Raw genomic sequence first — 13,372 nt, 5'->3', positions numbered from 1 at the left:
ATATTATTTGAATAAATGTTGACTTTAAGTCTCATTGTTCTCTTTTGTAAAATAGGTATATAGGTTGTGCTAAGTATGGTGTCTGGCACATAGCACACACATTATGTGTGATATTAGCAGGAAATTATCATTTCTTAATTTCATTTTCAACATTATCATTATAAAATATTCTAAGAAGCCACGTCTTACAGCTAACTTGCCTTTTTCCTTCTTGAAAAGGAACTCATCTTGATAAGCATAGTTTTAAAATACTCCCTTTCTTTTTAGTCAAGGGAATTTTAACCAGTGAAGCCTTTTCCTTGAAGATGGGGAAATCCATAATACACAGGAGATACCTGTGATCAAACTCAATATTTTCTGCCTTGGCCATCATATATATTAAGATGGCATGCTCACTTTTCTCCAAATGGCATTAACTTTACGTAATCCTTGTTCCTGCAGATTCAAATCCAAGATAGCAGCTCACCCTACTTACTCCCTTTACCTTCTTAAGAATCCTCTAAGACAAAGTAAATATATAATAAAGGCTCTTATTTTAGTAAAATATAATTTATACCTATCTATATTTATTGCTATCTGAATTATCACATTTCCACATCACAAGTACTTCTTGTCTCTGACATAGTTTTGTGATCAAATCTTCGTCATATCCTATAGCTCACCTTTCAACTCGTCCTTTTAAATGGCTGACATATTTACATTAATACCATACAGCCTACCGTATATTTCTATTTTCCTTCTCCTTAAAACGTCACCAAAATTTTCCCCACCATCCTATAGCTTTTTATATATGTGGATATTTTCTTGATACCAAATATAGTTATATTTGTTTTTTTTGTGAGAAAAATCTGCCCTTTCTTTTAAATATTACAGGCATGAGCTCAGTATGACTAGTGTTAATTATTTTATAATTTCGTATTTTTCCAATGAGTATTTATAGAAATTTGTAGATGTCTGAAACATACTTTTTGTCAATTACTGCTGTGATTATTGGTAAGATGACCATCTACTCTATCCTGGCATAATTACCAAGTGTTCTTTCACTCTCAAAATGACCATTTTGAAGGGTAAATTATACAGTTTCTCTTATTGGAAATATAAGTCTGCTTAGAAATGTTACATCATATTGATAAAACTATTAAAAACTCAATATAAACTGAAGATGTTTTCAATCATATATGTAAGATTTCAAGGCTAATTGTCGACATTGTATTTATATTCTGATTTTAAAAAGAGTTCAACTACATATTAATTTTAGTACAAACATTCTAAGGCAAGCAGCCATCAGACCCATTTGCTAATATGTTAATGTGGAAGTGCATACATGTATATTGGTTGCACAATGACAATTCTCACAGTATACGAGGATGATTATTATGGTGTCTATGCATTTCAAGATGTATTTGAGGAAAATAGCCAAACATATACATATGAATATTATGCTAATAAATATAGATGTGATCATATGATCAATGTTCATATTTAGCAACACAATGTGTTCTATAAGATATTTATTCTCATAAATCTGTATATTTTGGTTTTCCACTACTCCCAATAACATCTTCTGCTCAAGCAGTATAGAACGTTTAGATTTTTTTTTTAACTTCTTCCTGTTGTTCTAAAACACCTAGCTTATGTATACTGCACTTTCTGTGTCTTTTTCCTGTGGCAACTCCCACTTATCATTAAATACCATCCCCAGATGGAGTTAATTATTCCTTCCATTATCACTCCACTCCCTTCAAAAGCATTTTAATTGCCTGTTGATGTATTTCTTTCCTATCTCAAATTATGAGCACCTTGAAAGCAGAGAACATTCATTTTCATCATCATACTGTATGTCTTGCATACAATATGGAATTCAGTTAATAATGGAATAATATGTGAATGTAAGAATTACATGAATGAATGAGTGAATAAACCAAAGTGTGAGTGACTTACTAAATGTGTAATGGTTATGAAATTTAGAGTACAACCAAACGTGAAGAATGCAGCCTTTTTATTTCCTACTTATAAAAATAATTGAGTGTCAGCCAGGCGCGGTGGCTCACACCTGTAATCCCAGCACTTTGGGAGGCCGAGGCGGGCAGATCACCTGAGGTCAGGAGTTCGAGACCAGCCTGACCAACATGGAGAAACCCTGTCTCTATGAAAAACAGAAAATTAGCTGGGCATGGTGGCACATGCCTGTAATCCCAGCTACTCAGGAGGCTGAGCCAGGAGAATCACTTGAACCCAGGGGTCAGAAGTTGCACTGAGCCAAGATCATGCCATTGCACTCCAGCCTGGGCAACAAGAGCGAAACTCCATCTCGACAATAATAATAATAATAATAGTAATAATAATAATTGGGTGTCAAATGGGACCATATTTGGGTATTACAGATTAGAAATCCATTTTCCTCCCAAGAAAAATGTGAGCAAAATGATAATAATTAAAATCAGAAGTTTTCACATAAAAATCCAAATTCCTAGCTTCCCTTGGAAAATCATAAGATTTGGCAATACATAGTATGCATTCCTAAATGACAATCATTGGCTTGAGTTAAGCAGTAGCTACTTCTTTGAGCACACAGTCCCCATCCCTATATTCTATATAGGATGTCTCATTTATTATTCGTGTATCAATTTGCCACCCAGGATTCAGTGAGTTCTATTAAAGCACTAACGTGGGATTGTTTTAAGTTAAACATCACCAATTTCAGTAAAAATGAGTGACAGACATTTTAGGGAGGAGAAAAGGAATGGAGAAATATGTAAAACTGAGGCATATTTAATGAAAATAATGTAAAAGTCCTTGTCTGAAACTTAAAGGAAGAAAAATAGTGCAATGTTTAAGAGCCTGAATTTTAGATTTGGAGAACTGATCTAGAATTTTGCTAGATTGGATAAACTGCTTAATTTCATAGAGGTTAAGTTCCCTCATTAGAGAAATAGAAGCAATAATAATTACAATAGTTTAGATCTACCCCTTAGATTTGTTGCAAGGATTAAATATAACCATATATATGTAGGCTTGGTTGAGCGTAAAGGTTTTAGACATGCCTAGACATGCTCAGACATTTATGATAGCCTAAGACAAGTCTTATCCTAAAACAAGTCAAAGACATATATAGAGAAGGGCTATAGGAAGAAGGTGAAGGAGAAGGGGGAAAATTTCTGAGAGACAAGCATCAATGCCTGGAGCCACATTTAACAACTTCATCCACATTTTGCAACAGTACTTAGTGTAAACTGGACATCCCAAGGGCCTATGCTGTCTTCCCTTCAAATGTGCATATTCTGTTTAGACACAGCGGTATCTTGCAGATGATTCATTGGGAGATGGTAGTTTTCATTGGAAGTGGTACAATAAAGAGGAGAGATAGTGATACCCAGAAGCTGCCTAGCAGACAAAAGGTAGTGCAGCAATAGCAAGTGTCTTCATGAGTGCCAGTGAGACACTTTCAGAAACATATCTGAGGGTTACTTTACTAGGCAGCTAATGTCCTTTGTGATAAGAAGAGGCAAAAGCCAGTAACATTTGTAAAATAGCTACTATGACTTTATCTGACAATTGCATTATATAGGTAACAAAATACAAAGTGTGGTATTTTAATATTTGAAGAATTTTCTATGTATTCAGAATCCTCTGTGTAGCAGAGGTAACTTTGCATTCACCAACACCCATATCCTATTCTTCCTGTTTCACAGCTACATCTGAGTCCTTTATGTGTGGTTAGTGAATGTGGAAGTGCTGTATACAATTCCAGGCCTGTCACCTAAAAACCTCCAGAATGAGCCTATTAACTCTCTGTGATGATAAGACACAGAACCATCTTCAGTGATCTTTGAGCCCTACTTACTGGGAGAGCCACACAATTTAAAGAACTTGGGTCCCTAAATGACAATGCTGAAAACTATCCATCAAACAGTAACATCTGCAATAGGCTTGAGTGAAAAAGAAACATCTGTTGTGTTAAGCCACTGGTATTTGGGGGTTACTTACCATAACAAATAAATGTGGTCACCCAAATATTCTGAAATACCATCTCTTCAGGTCATTTTAGTTATCTGAGTCTATGTAAATAAGAAAAAAATAACAGCCAGAGCTAGCTGAAATCAGAAACCACAAACAGTCTTTGTTCACAAGTAAGTAGTTATTTGATCTGTCCCACAACCATCATTATTTCCATCTTTGCATTGTCTACCTGAGAACTATCAAAAGCACGTCTGTCCTACTCTGTTCCCCATCTGGAAGAAAGTAGACATGTTCAAACTTCCATGGCCATTTCTGCAGTATTGTTAAAAAATCAGTGCACACTCACAAACCTGTACTTTTCTTCCTAAAATAGGGTGTTGACCTCAAACAAAAACAGGTTTAGGCTACATCTACATGGGTGACCATGTGTGGCATAAAATAGATTTTCCAGCATGCGTTTATTTGGCAATGACTTAAAAGTGCAACCAGATGTTTTCATAGAGAACAGCTCTTTTAGCCACAAATGTTTCCAATTTAAATGCATTTGTTTTGACTCTATTTTGCTGCAGATGGAAAACATCCATTTTCTTTCTTTCCATTGGGGATAGACAGTGAACGTTGGCAAATCTCATAGAGAATGATTACCAATGTAGACAAAACTTCGGTGAGAGCTGAATCTCCAGGAGAAAATTTTTAAAAGACAAGTTTGCATTTTAAACAGATTGGCTCTTTTAAGACCATTTTCCCCCTCTAATTTGTACCATAAGTCTTAAACATCTGTATGTGTTTGATCCTAGGGAACTTACCTTACTTTTAAGTGATAAGTCAAACAGATCTATTCAGAATGACAGCATAGCTTCCGGGCGTGCCATTGATAGTTACTGCAAACAGATATTTCAGATTTTCTTATCAAAATGTGAATTATGTAGGTGTGCTTTACTAAATTTTCTTGCAATTGGCAGGTTGAAAAATTACAAGAATTGTAAATGTCTTTATAAAAATAACAGAAAAGCTTTTCTTATTTTTTCAAAAACAAACTAATGTGTACGTGACAGAGTATAAAATGATCTTGGCAAGAGTATGGATTTCTGTTTTAAGAAGCTGGGAGTTATATTTTAACTCATGAAATGTAATGTTTTCTTTAACCAAATTATCCTTAACATTTGTTGTTTTAGTTTAACTCTATGATTTCTGAGAAGCTTTTGAAAACAAGATATTTTAAAATTTTATTTCTTGTTTTAGACACTTAAATGAGTAAAAAAGGTCCAAATACTGTTTTGAGCAGTAAAAGTTTTATTTTTCCCCTGGAAGAGTAAAATCCCTGTCAGCCAGACTATAATACTTACACAGATGGAGCACTGTGATACACATATGCTATTTTAAATATATAGACCCTGTAAGATGGAGCTAGAAATGCTAAAATGAATATTAATTTTTGCAGTAGTAATTAGACTGATGCAAGAACAATTGTCTGTCTTTCTCCTATGTCTTCCCACTTGCAAGTATTTCAGTTAAGATGTCATTCTTAACTGACATCTTGTGGAAAGTATTTACATATATGTTTTCTCAGTTTTTCCTTCTAGATAATATTAACTTTTGTTAGATATCTTTTGATTACTTTATCTGTCATAGATATTCCAATGAATTTTCATTAAATTAAAGTTCATCTTTTAAAAAACCACTTCACCCACTCTTCAAACTACGTTAACAAGTTAAGTATTCACCTCCTACTACATAGTCACTTTGGCCTCATTATACAGGATATTGTTCTTACCAATGATTATCTGTTGAGGGAAATCTGGGTTTCTCCTAGATCCCAGTTAAAGAGAGGAACACTGTGAGATCTTGGCCCTGCTGCAAAACCTCTCCAGTCATTCTCCCAGTTTGTTATCACTGGGGAAATAACTTATTTTGCCAGACTGCAGAGCTGGACAGGGTTCTAAGAATGTAAAGTAGTCATAGACTGTTTAAATGATCCATTGGAATTGACTGTTGGCTGGCAGAAGTTATCAAAGTTATCTGGACAAGGAAAAAGCCATGGTTGTCCAATTTTCCCCTAATAGTACTATGTTGTTTAATTTGTAAATTATAATGATAAATAGCAAATATTTTCACTTTACTACTATCTCGATCTGAAATACTATATATGATGTGAGTTTCTAATGAGAGAATAAAAGAGAAGACTATCTCTGTATTCTACTTTGGCTACATAATTCATGCTACATTTAATTTTTAAAAATTCTACAGCTCTATATTTTTTTCTAAGTAGTTTACCATTTTAAAATTATAAAGCATTTTCAGTAGGAACATTTTATACTATCAAAAAACATAATTCTTTCTTTTTAAATTTGTTGATATTATATTATGCTTTTGTATGCATTTTTACATTATGCTTAAAAGCATAGTTTTTGTATTTTATTTAAATTAAATGTCTCAATATACTCTTGCCTCTTTTAAAATACTATTGAATGTTTTCTAACATGTAAAGAAAGACACTTTCTCCTGCATACACAGCTTGACATTTAGTTTGTCAACTTAATATGAGAAAAGTGTAAACAGAATATGGAAATAATCACCATAAAATTTTTATTGTTTTTAACTATTATTTCGAAATAAAATCAAATTTCTAAAATTATATTAAAAATTAAATATTTACAATTATTTTTCCAAGTATCAGAAGAATTAATGTTCAAGAATTAGCCCACAGAATTAACTTATTTGGTATGGCTTATAAATCAGTTTTCAGATGAATAACATGAATTTTCCCAAGTAATCACTCTTATTGCCATTCTTGTCTTAATGTGAAAATTTATTTTTTTGTCCACTGGTTTAAAGTCTTTAAATGTAGCTAATGTATTTGAAAATATCTTGAAAAATTGCCAGGCCAGTGAGATTCATAAATATCAAGTTACTGTCTTGTGAATTACATTTTTCTTAAAATGTTTGCTTTTACTATTTCACATGCACTTAAGAAGGGATGAATGTTAAACTTTTTGAACCTATGTATATAGCTTTCAGTTACTTTCATAAATTTATGTGTGCCATTTTAAAAATCAGAAATTCAAGAGAATCCAATCAATACTTTCTATTACTTTATAGTTACAGAATGCAGAGTATAGATAAATGCTACTTTAATGATTATCTGCTGCATAGACAATGAAAATCAATGTTTTGTGCTCTGTGAAAGTGAAAAGAACTTAGGAATTTCAAATAAGAGTAGATTTGTGACATAATTTTCCTAAATTTAGAAAGCTATTTTTAAAATATATGGTACAAAAAGTATAAGACGATGAATCTAGTAAACAATAATTTCCTTTCATAAATGATGTCATTGACTTATGGGAATTACTAGGCTCTACATCTGGTACTTAGTGACTAATACTGAGCAATCAAATCAGAAGATCTTAATTCAGTAAAACTGAGTAATCATAAGGATGTTAAGACTTCCTATAACAACTCAATCTAGCCTATGAAAAACATGGTTCTGTAAAATCAGAATACTTGTCTTTGAAATTTATTAATACATGTTTAGCACAATTTATTGAAATCTGTGGAAAACTAAAGTTCCCATTATTCTTATCACAAATAATTACTTAAAATTTAATGTATGAGGAGCCATGAACTAAAAAATATAAAGTAGTCCCTAAAATAAATGAGGTCTGAACAAAGACTCAAGAGGATAATCGAAGAGTAGAAACTTGGTAACAGCAGACTCTTTATGGCTAATCTTAGTCACTGATTTATATCTATATTTGTGTAAATTGAACTTTGGTGAAAACAGGATAAATTAATAAGGCAGTAAGGCTTCTAGCAGTGACCTTGGGATGTTCATTGTAATTATGCTCCTTTGTATCCCTTGTCTTGAAAGGGAAGCCACGGGAGCTTATATTCTTGAAATACAGATTTTGCCTAGTCTTTTTGAGCCTTCATTTAACTATATTTTATTCTCCACTCCTAACTATCCTATCACTTACTTCAAGAAACAAAAATGACAAACATTTCAAAAATACATTCTCAAGTTAATGTACATGACACTCTAGTCTTGTTTTGTTTCTACATTAATGAGAATTATTCACTCATAAATCTGTATCAGCTGTTGATGTGAAAATTACTAGAATTTTAAGACAAATAGAGTACCAGACAATGATACACAATTAAAATGCTTTATGATGAAAACCATAAAATCTTGACATTACACCTACAGATTAATTAGAAGTAATGTAGGTAGTATTCTCTGTATATGCAAATAATTTATACTGAACATGAAAGCAAATGGTTAGAAATGAAAATTTAATCTGCAAATTGCTAAGGAGATTTGATTTAAAAATCAGAAAGCCTAGATGACCCTACTGCTTCCAAATCTGCTCTAGTATTTGCATACCAATTCTTTGTATTTGGCAAGTTACGTGATTTCCCTAAGCTTTAGTTTCTTTTTCTGTAAAATGGATATAATAAAACTGTCTACCCCAAAGTATCGGGTGAACCAAATATGAATTTATGCAAAGTTCTTACTACAGAGTTAGGCAGATAGTAAACATTTAATAAAAGGCTGGCTAATCTTAATAAAAGTAATACATTGTACAACAATTTTAGTTATTTTATGTTTTGTACTATCTAGACATGTCAAAAATATAGATTACTATATTTGTTTTTAGATTCATGTGGTGTAATTAGATACTAAAGTACATATGCAGACTATTGTTTATCAACTGAATCTGTCACCATGTTCATGCATATGCTGGGTCTTTTGAAAGAGCAATTATAAGCAACAAAAATACAATTTCAATGCTTATGCTTGCATGTTTACAATCTTGTTAGTACTCTGTTAGCAATGAAAATTACAATATTGAATTTGTTAATATGCTGGAAAACCACCATCCCATGTATGTTATTAAAGTCATGTTTAATTGTTTCTCTAAGTGTAAAATAAAAAACTTTTTTCAGTCATAATTTACAGTTTAAAAAGCTTTAATTTGGTATCATGAAAATGAAAATATGTTGATATGTTTTTTAATGAGAAAAGGAGAGGAAGACATAAAATGTAACCAATATGTCTAAATGAATTGAAGTAAAATAACTTGACATTGTGTTTCAGGAATAACAATTGCATAGTAATTAAAGAAAAATAATATTGTTGGTATAATTTATCATCTAGTATGTGGAACTCATGTTTTGGCCATTAATTAATTAACTTATTTTGCAGAAAAATGATATATTAAACTAGTTTTCATTTGAATTTAATTTTGTTCTACTTGTAAATATGCTTGGGATTTATAGTTCTATATAGCTATAAACATTAAGAGTTTATTCTATTCTGACTATAAACCATTTCCAACCTAGTGGTATGTTCTGAGCCATTCCAAACTTAGTGGTGAAAAAGAACTATCATTTTATTTTGCTCATGGATTTTGCAAATCAGAAATTCATACAGGCCACAGTGGAAATTACTTGGTTCTGCAAAAGTATTGGCTTATAGCTAAAACTATCTGGAGGTTTCTTTACCCAGGTTCTAGCACTGAGATGAAACTAAGAATGGTTTAGCTGGGATTATCAACCAAAGTGCCTACAGGTGACCTCTCAATGTGGCTTGGGCTTTTCAGACATGAGTCTTCAGACTTCTTACATTATGACTTAGAAATCCAAGACCAAGTTATCTAGGAAACAAGGTGCCTGATCTTTTATAATGGACACACAAGTCACGCAATATTACTTCTGGTATACTCTATCAGTTACATTGTCATAGAGCACTCAGATTCAAGTGAAAGAGACCTAGACCTGATTTCTTGATGGGAGAAATGTCAAAGAATTTGCCACCGTTTTTGAAAACTACACTTGTATGCCTTCTGACTATAAATTGTTTATGCACATAACACACAGGCAAAATGAACTTACTCTCTTCCAAGACCCTCAAATGACTTGTAAGATCAAGTGCATGATACATAATTTCATTATTTAAATAGAACCAGATACAGTTGAGGCTCCTCAGATGCAATTTTTTTATTATTACAGTTCATCTAGATCAATCTGTCTCCTACCACTACCACATCTGACATTCAATGGTGGGATTACTTCAACAGACATTTTTTTTTTTTTTCCTAGAGTGAAAAAGAAGGTACATAAAAGTTGCTTCTAGTTCATAACAATTCTGTAAACCAGCCAGCCCTACCTGCCATTATTTGATTAGGACCGAGGCCTGCTCCCTGAAAATGATTATCTGCAGCATGTGGCTCCACCTTGCCATTTGTATCATGTTCACATTTTAGTTTACTGCCCATAGACATTTGAGGCTATAAAGCCCTCTTTTTATTTAATATTGTTCACATCCCTTTCAATCTAGGCTGGATTCTACTAAAAACTCTGTCAGTGTTTTATGCATCAGTATAATTCAATTCATTAGGCAAAAGCCATATCTATAAATATCTTTCACTTATGCCTTTTGCTATCTGTCTTAAGTCCCATTACTGTGTGGGACTGCTGTATGACGAAACCCTTAAGGTTCCTAGAAATCCTATTTAATAGTATCTCTAAGACTTATTATCCTTAAAATCCTTGGGAGGTCTTATGTCTTCCTGAAGCATACATAAGAAAAATATTTTAACTCATTTTGGGATCTTAACACAGAGTTTTTCTCCCAAACATTGGCTTCATTTTTATCCCAAAGCCATGTTGTCTTGACAACATTCCGGATCTGATCTTGGTCTTGATGTCTTTCTTTGAGATTCCTCTGCTGGCTGGAAAGACAGTTCTGGTTTCCCTGTGTGTTTTCTCTAAATTCTACTTGAAAACGAATGGTTTGTTCTTTAGTTTATCTCTCTAATCTAAAATTTTATTATAAGAAGCTAGAAGTCAGGTGCTACCTTTTAACATCATGTCTGGAATTCTTGCCCATAATAGTGACTCCATTAGGTACATTTCATTTTTTTTAATGTTACTACAGATGCAGTGATGTGAAATTTTCTTCTACTGCATGACCAAAGTCCCCTTTCCTCAAGCTTCCAGCAACATTTTCCTCACTTCCATTTAAGCCTTTATGGATAGGCTCCTCAAGGACCAGCAGACTTCTAAGTAATTGGTCCCCAAACTAGCATGATATAGGTTTTTTAATGAAACTCTCCTAAGATTTTTGTCCTATTCCCAATTATCTTCCTGTTTTCTGTTTTTGTATAGCAAACCCCCAAACCTTAATGACAAAAACAAACAAAACAAACAAACAAAAAAACAAGCAATCTTCTCTTGCTCATGGTTCTGTGTCAAAACAGGTGCTGGAGAGGATGTGGAGAAACAGGAACACTTTTACACTGTTGGTGGGACTGTAAACTAGTTCAACCATTGTGGAAGTCAGTGTGGCGATTCCTCAGGGATCTAGAACTAGAAATACCATTTGACCCAGCCATCCCATTACTGGGTATATACCCAAAGGACTATAAATCATGCTGCTATAAAGACACATGCACACATATGTTTATTGTGGCACTATTCACCATAGCAAAGACTTGGAACCAACCCAAATGTCCAACAATGATAGACTGGATTAAGAAAATGTGGCACACATATGCCATGGAATACTATGCAGCCATAAAAAATGATGAGTTCATGTCCTTTGTAGGGACATGGATGAAACTGGAAACCATCATTCTCAGCAAACTATCACAAGGACAAAAAACCAAACACCGCATGTTCTCACTCATAGGTGGGAATTGAACAATGAGAACACATGGACACAGGAAGCGGAACATCACACTCTGGGGACATTTGTGGGGTGGGGGGAGGGGCGAGGGATAGCATTTGGAGATACACCTAATGCTAAATGATGGGTTAATGAGTGCAGCACACCAACATGGCACAGGTATACATATGTAACAAACCTGCACATTGTGCACATGTACCCTAAAACTTAAAGTATAATTATAAAAATAATAAAATAAAAAAGATTTTAAAGAGAGCATGGTAGAGAGAGCTTGCCTCTGCTTCATAATATTTGCAATCTCAGCAGGAAAAACCGGACTATCTGGGAGTAATTTAAATGGCTGGATTGAAATGATCTGGACCCTTTTTTGTTCATGTATCTTCTACCTGGGCTGGGAAGACTCAAAGCCTAGACTCATCCGGAATTGTTGAGCGGAACTGCTATACAAGGTTTCTCCATTTGGCCTGGCTTTCTCACAGCATGGGAATTTTGGGGTATTCAGACGTATATGATGACTCAGTTCTTTAAAAAGCAAGAGTTCCAACAAAAGGTAAAACCCACATAGCATTTCATTACCTAATTTGGAAAGCCACATAAGGTAACTTGCCACATTCTTGCATATGAAATAGTCACAAGCTTGAGCAGATTCAAAAGAAAAGACTAGAATCCACTTCTCAATGGGATAAGTGTCAAAAATTATGGCACTATGTTCTAAAACAACCATAATATATAAATAATACATATAAACAATAAGCAAATAATAGTGACTTCTTGTTTTTAGTATAGAAATAACTCCATGTACATATTCTTAAAATACATGCTTCACATATTTATTGTTGGAAAACTGATCTAGATTTTTATACAAATATCCAACTTAACATAAATATTTCTTTAGTTTATATTTGGTTTGAATATGCAACAGTCTACAGGAGTGAGCTGATCAAAATGTGAATATCTGGAATAATGTTATACACATTTGCAAATTTATCTGAAAGCAAATTAACTTTAAAAATCCAAAACAATACCAAATATATTGCCCTTTCTTTTTATTAGTCTTTCCAATTAATAAAAGTATAGTCTTCTCTTTCTGACTTATTTAACTATTCCAGTTTTTTATATTATATCCACTTTTTAAAAATTAGAAATTTATACAAGAAATTTTGGACAAAAGTATGTAAGCTGTTTCATATTAATCTTTTAATTAAGACAGCTTTCTGAAAGCATCAGACAGCTAGAATTTTCAGGGCCGAATACAGAAGAAGAGAAAAGAAACACAAACGGACCAGTATTTTTCTCTGCCCTTAAGATTATATCTAGACCAGCTCTGGTACCTCACACCTGTAATCCCAGCACTTTGGGAGGCACAGGCAGGAAGATCATTTGGGGTCAGGAGTTCAAGACTAGCCTGGGCAACATAGCAAGACCACTTATCTACAAAATATATATAAATAATATATATATGTATTATAACATATATATTATAATAATATAACATATATATATTATATTATAACTTATATATAGGTGTGGTGGCACACATTTGTAGTCCCAGCTACTTGGGAGGCTTAAAGGAGAGGATGGCTTGAGCACAGGAGTTCAAGCTTGCAGTTAGCTATGATCATGCCACCACATTCTAGCCTAGGCAGCAGAGCAAGACTCTATCCTGAAAAGTAAATAAATACATAAAGCCATTTTTTATTCTGAAAGCTGGAGGTGAGAAACTAA

At 33.3% G+C, this 13,372-nt stretch overlaps 1 long non-coding RNA gene across 1 annotated transcript in view; it reads right to left on the bottom strand.

The window, feature by feature from the left end:
• LOC129060263 (uncharacterized) overlaps positions 1-5,837 on the bottom strand; it is a 49,874-nt gene extending 44,037 nt beyond the window's left edge. Inside the window, exons 1-2 of the long non-coding RNA XR_008526842.1 lie at positions 5,735-5,837; positions 4,767-4,841 (exon numbers count right to left, since the gene is read on the bottom strand). This is a non-coding gene — a long non-coding RNA (uncharacterized LOC129060263). The remainder of the gene's footprint in view (positions 1-4,766; positions 4,842-5,734) is intronic.
• Positions 5,838-13,372: the final 7,535 nt, after the last annotated feature.

Source organism: Pongo abelii, chromosome 6, assembly GCF_028885655.2.
Source record: "Pongo abelii isolate AG06213 chromosome 6, NHGRI_mPonAbe1-v2.0_pri, whole genome shotgun sequence".
Taxonomy (NCBI): domain Eukaryota; kingdom Metazoa; phylum Chordata; class Mammalia; order Primates; family Hominidae; genus Pongo; species Pongo abelii.
The sequence above is the reverse complement of the archived record's forward strand: the minus strand, read 5'-3'. Positions and strand labels throughout refer to the sequence as shown.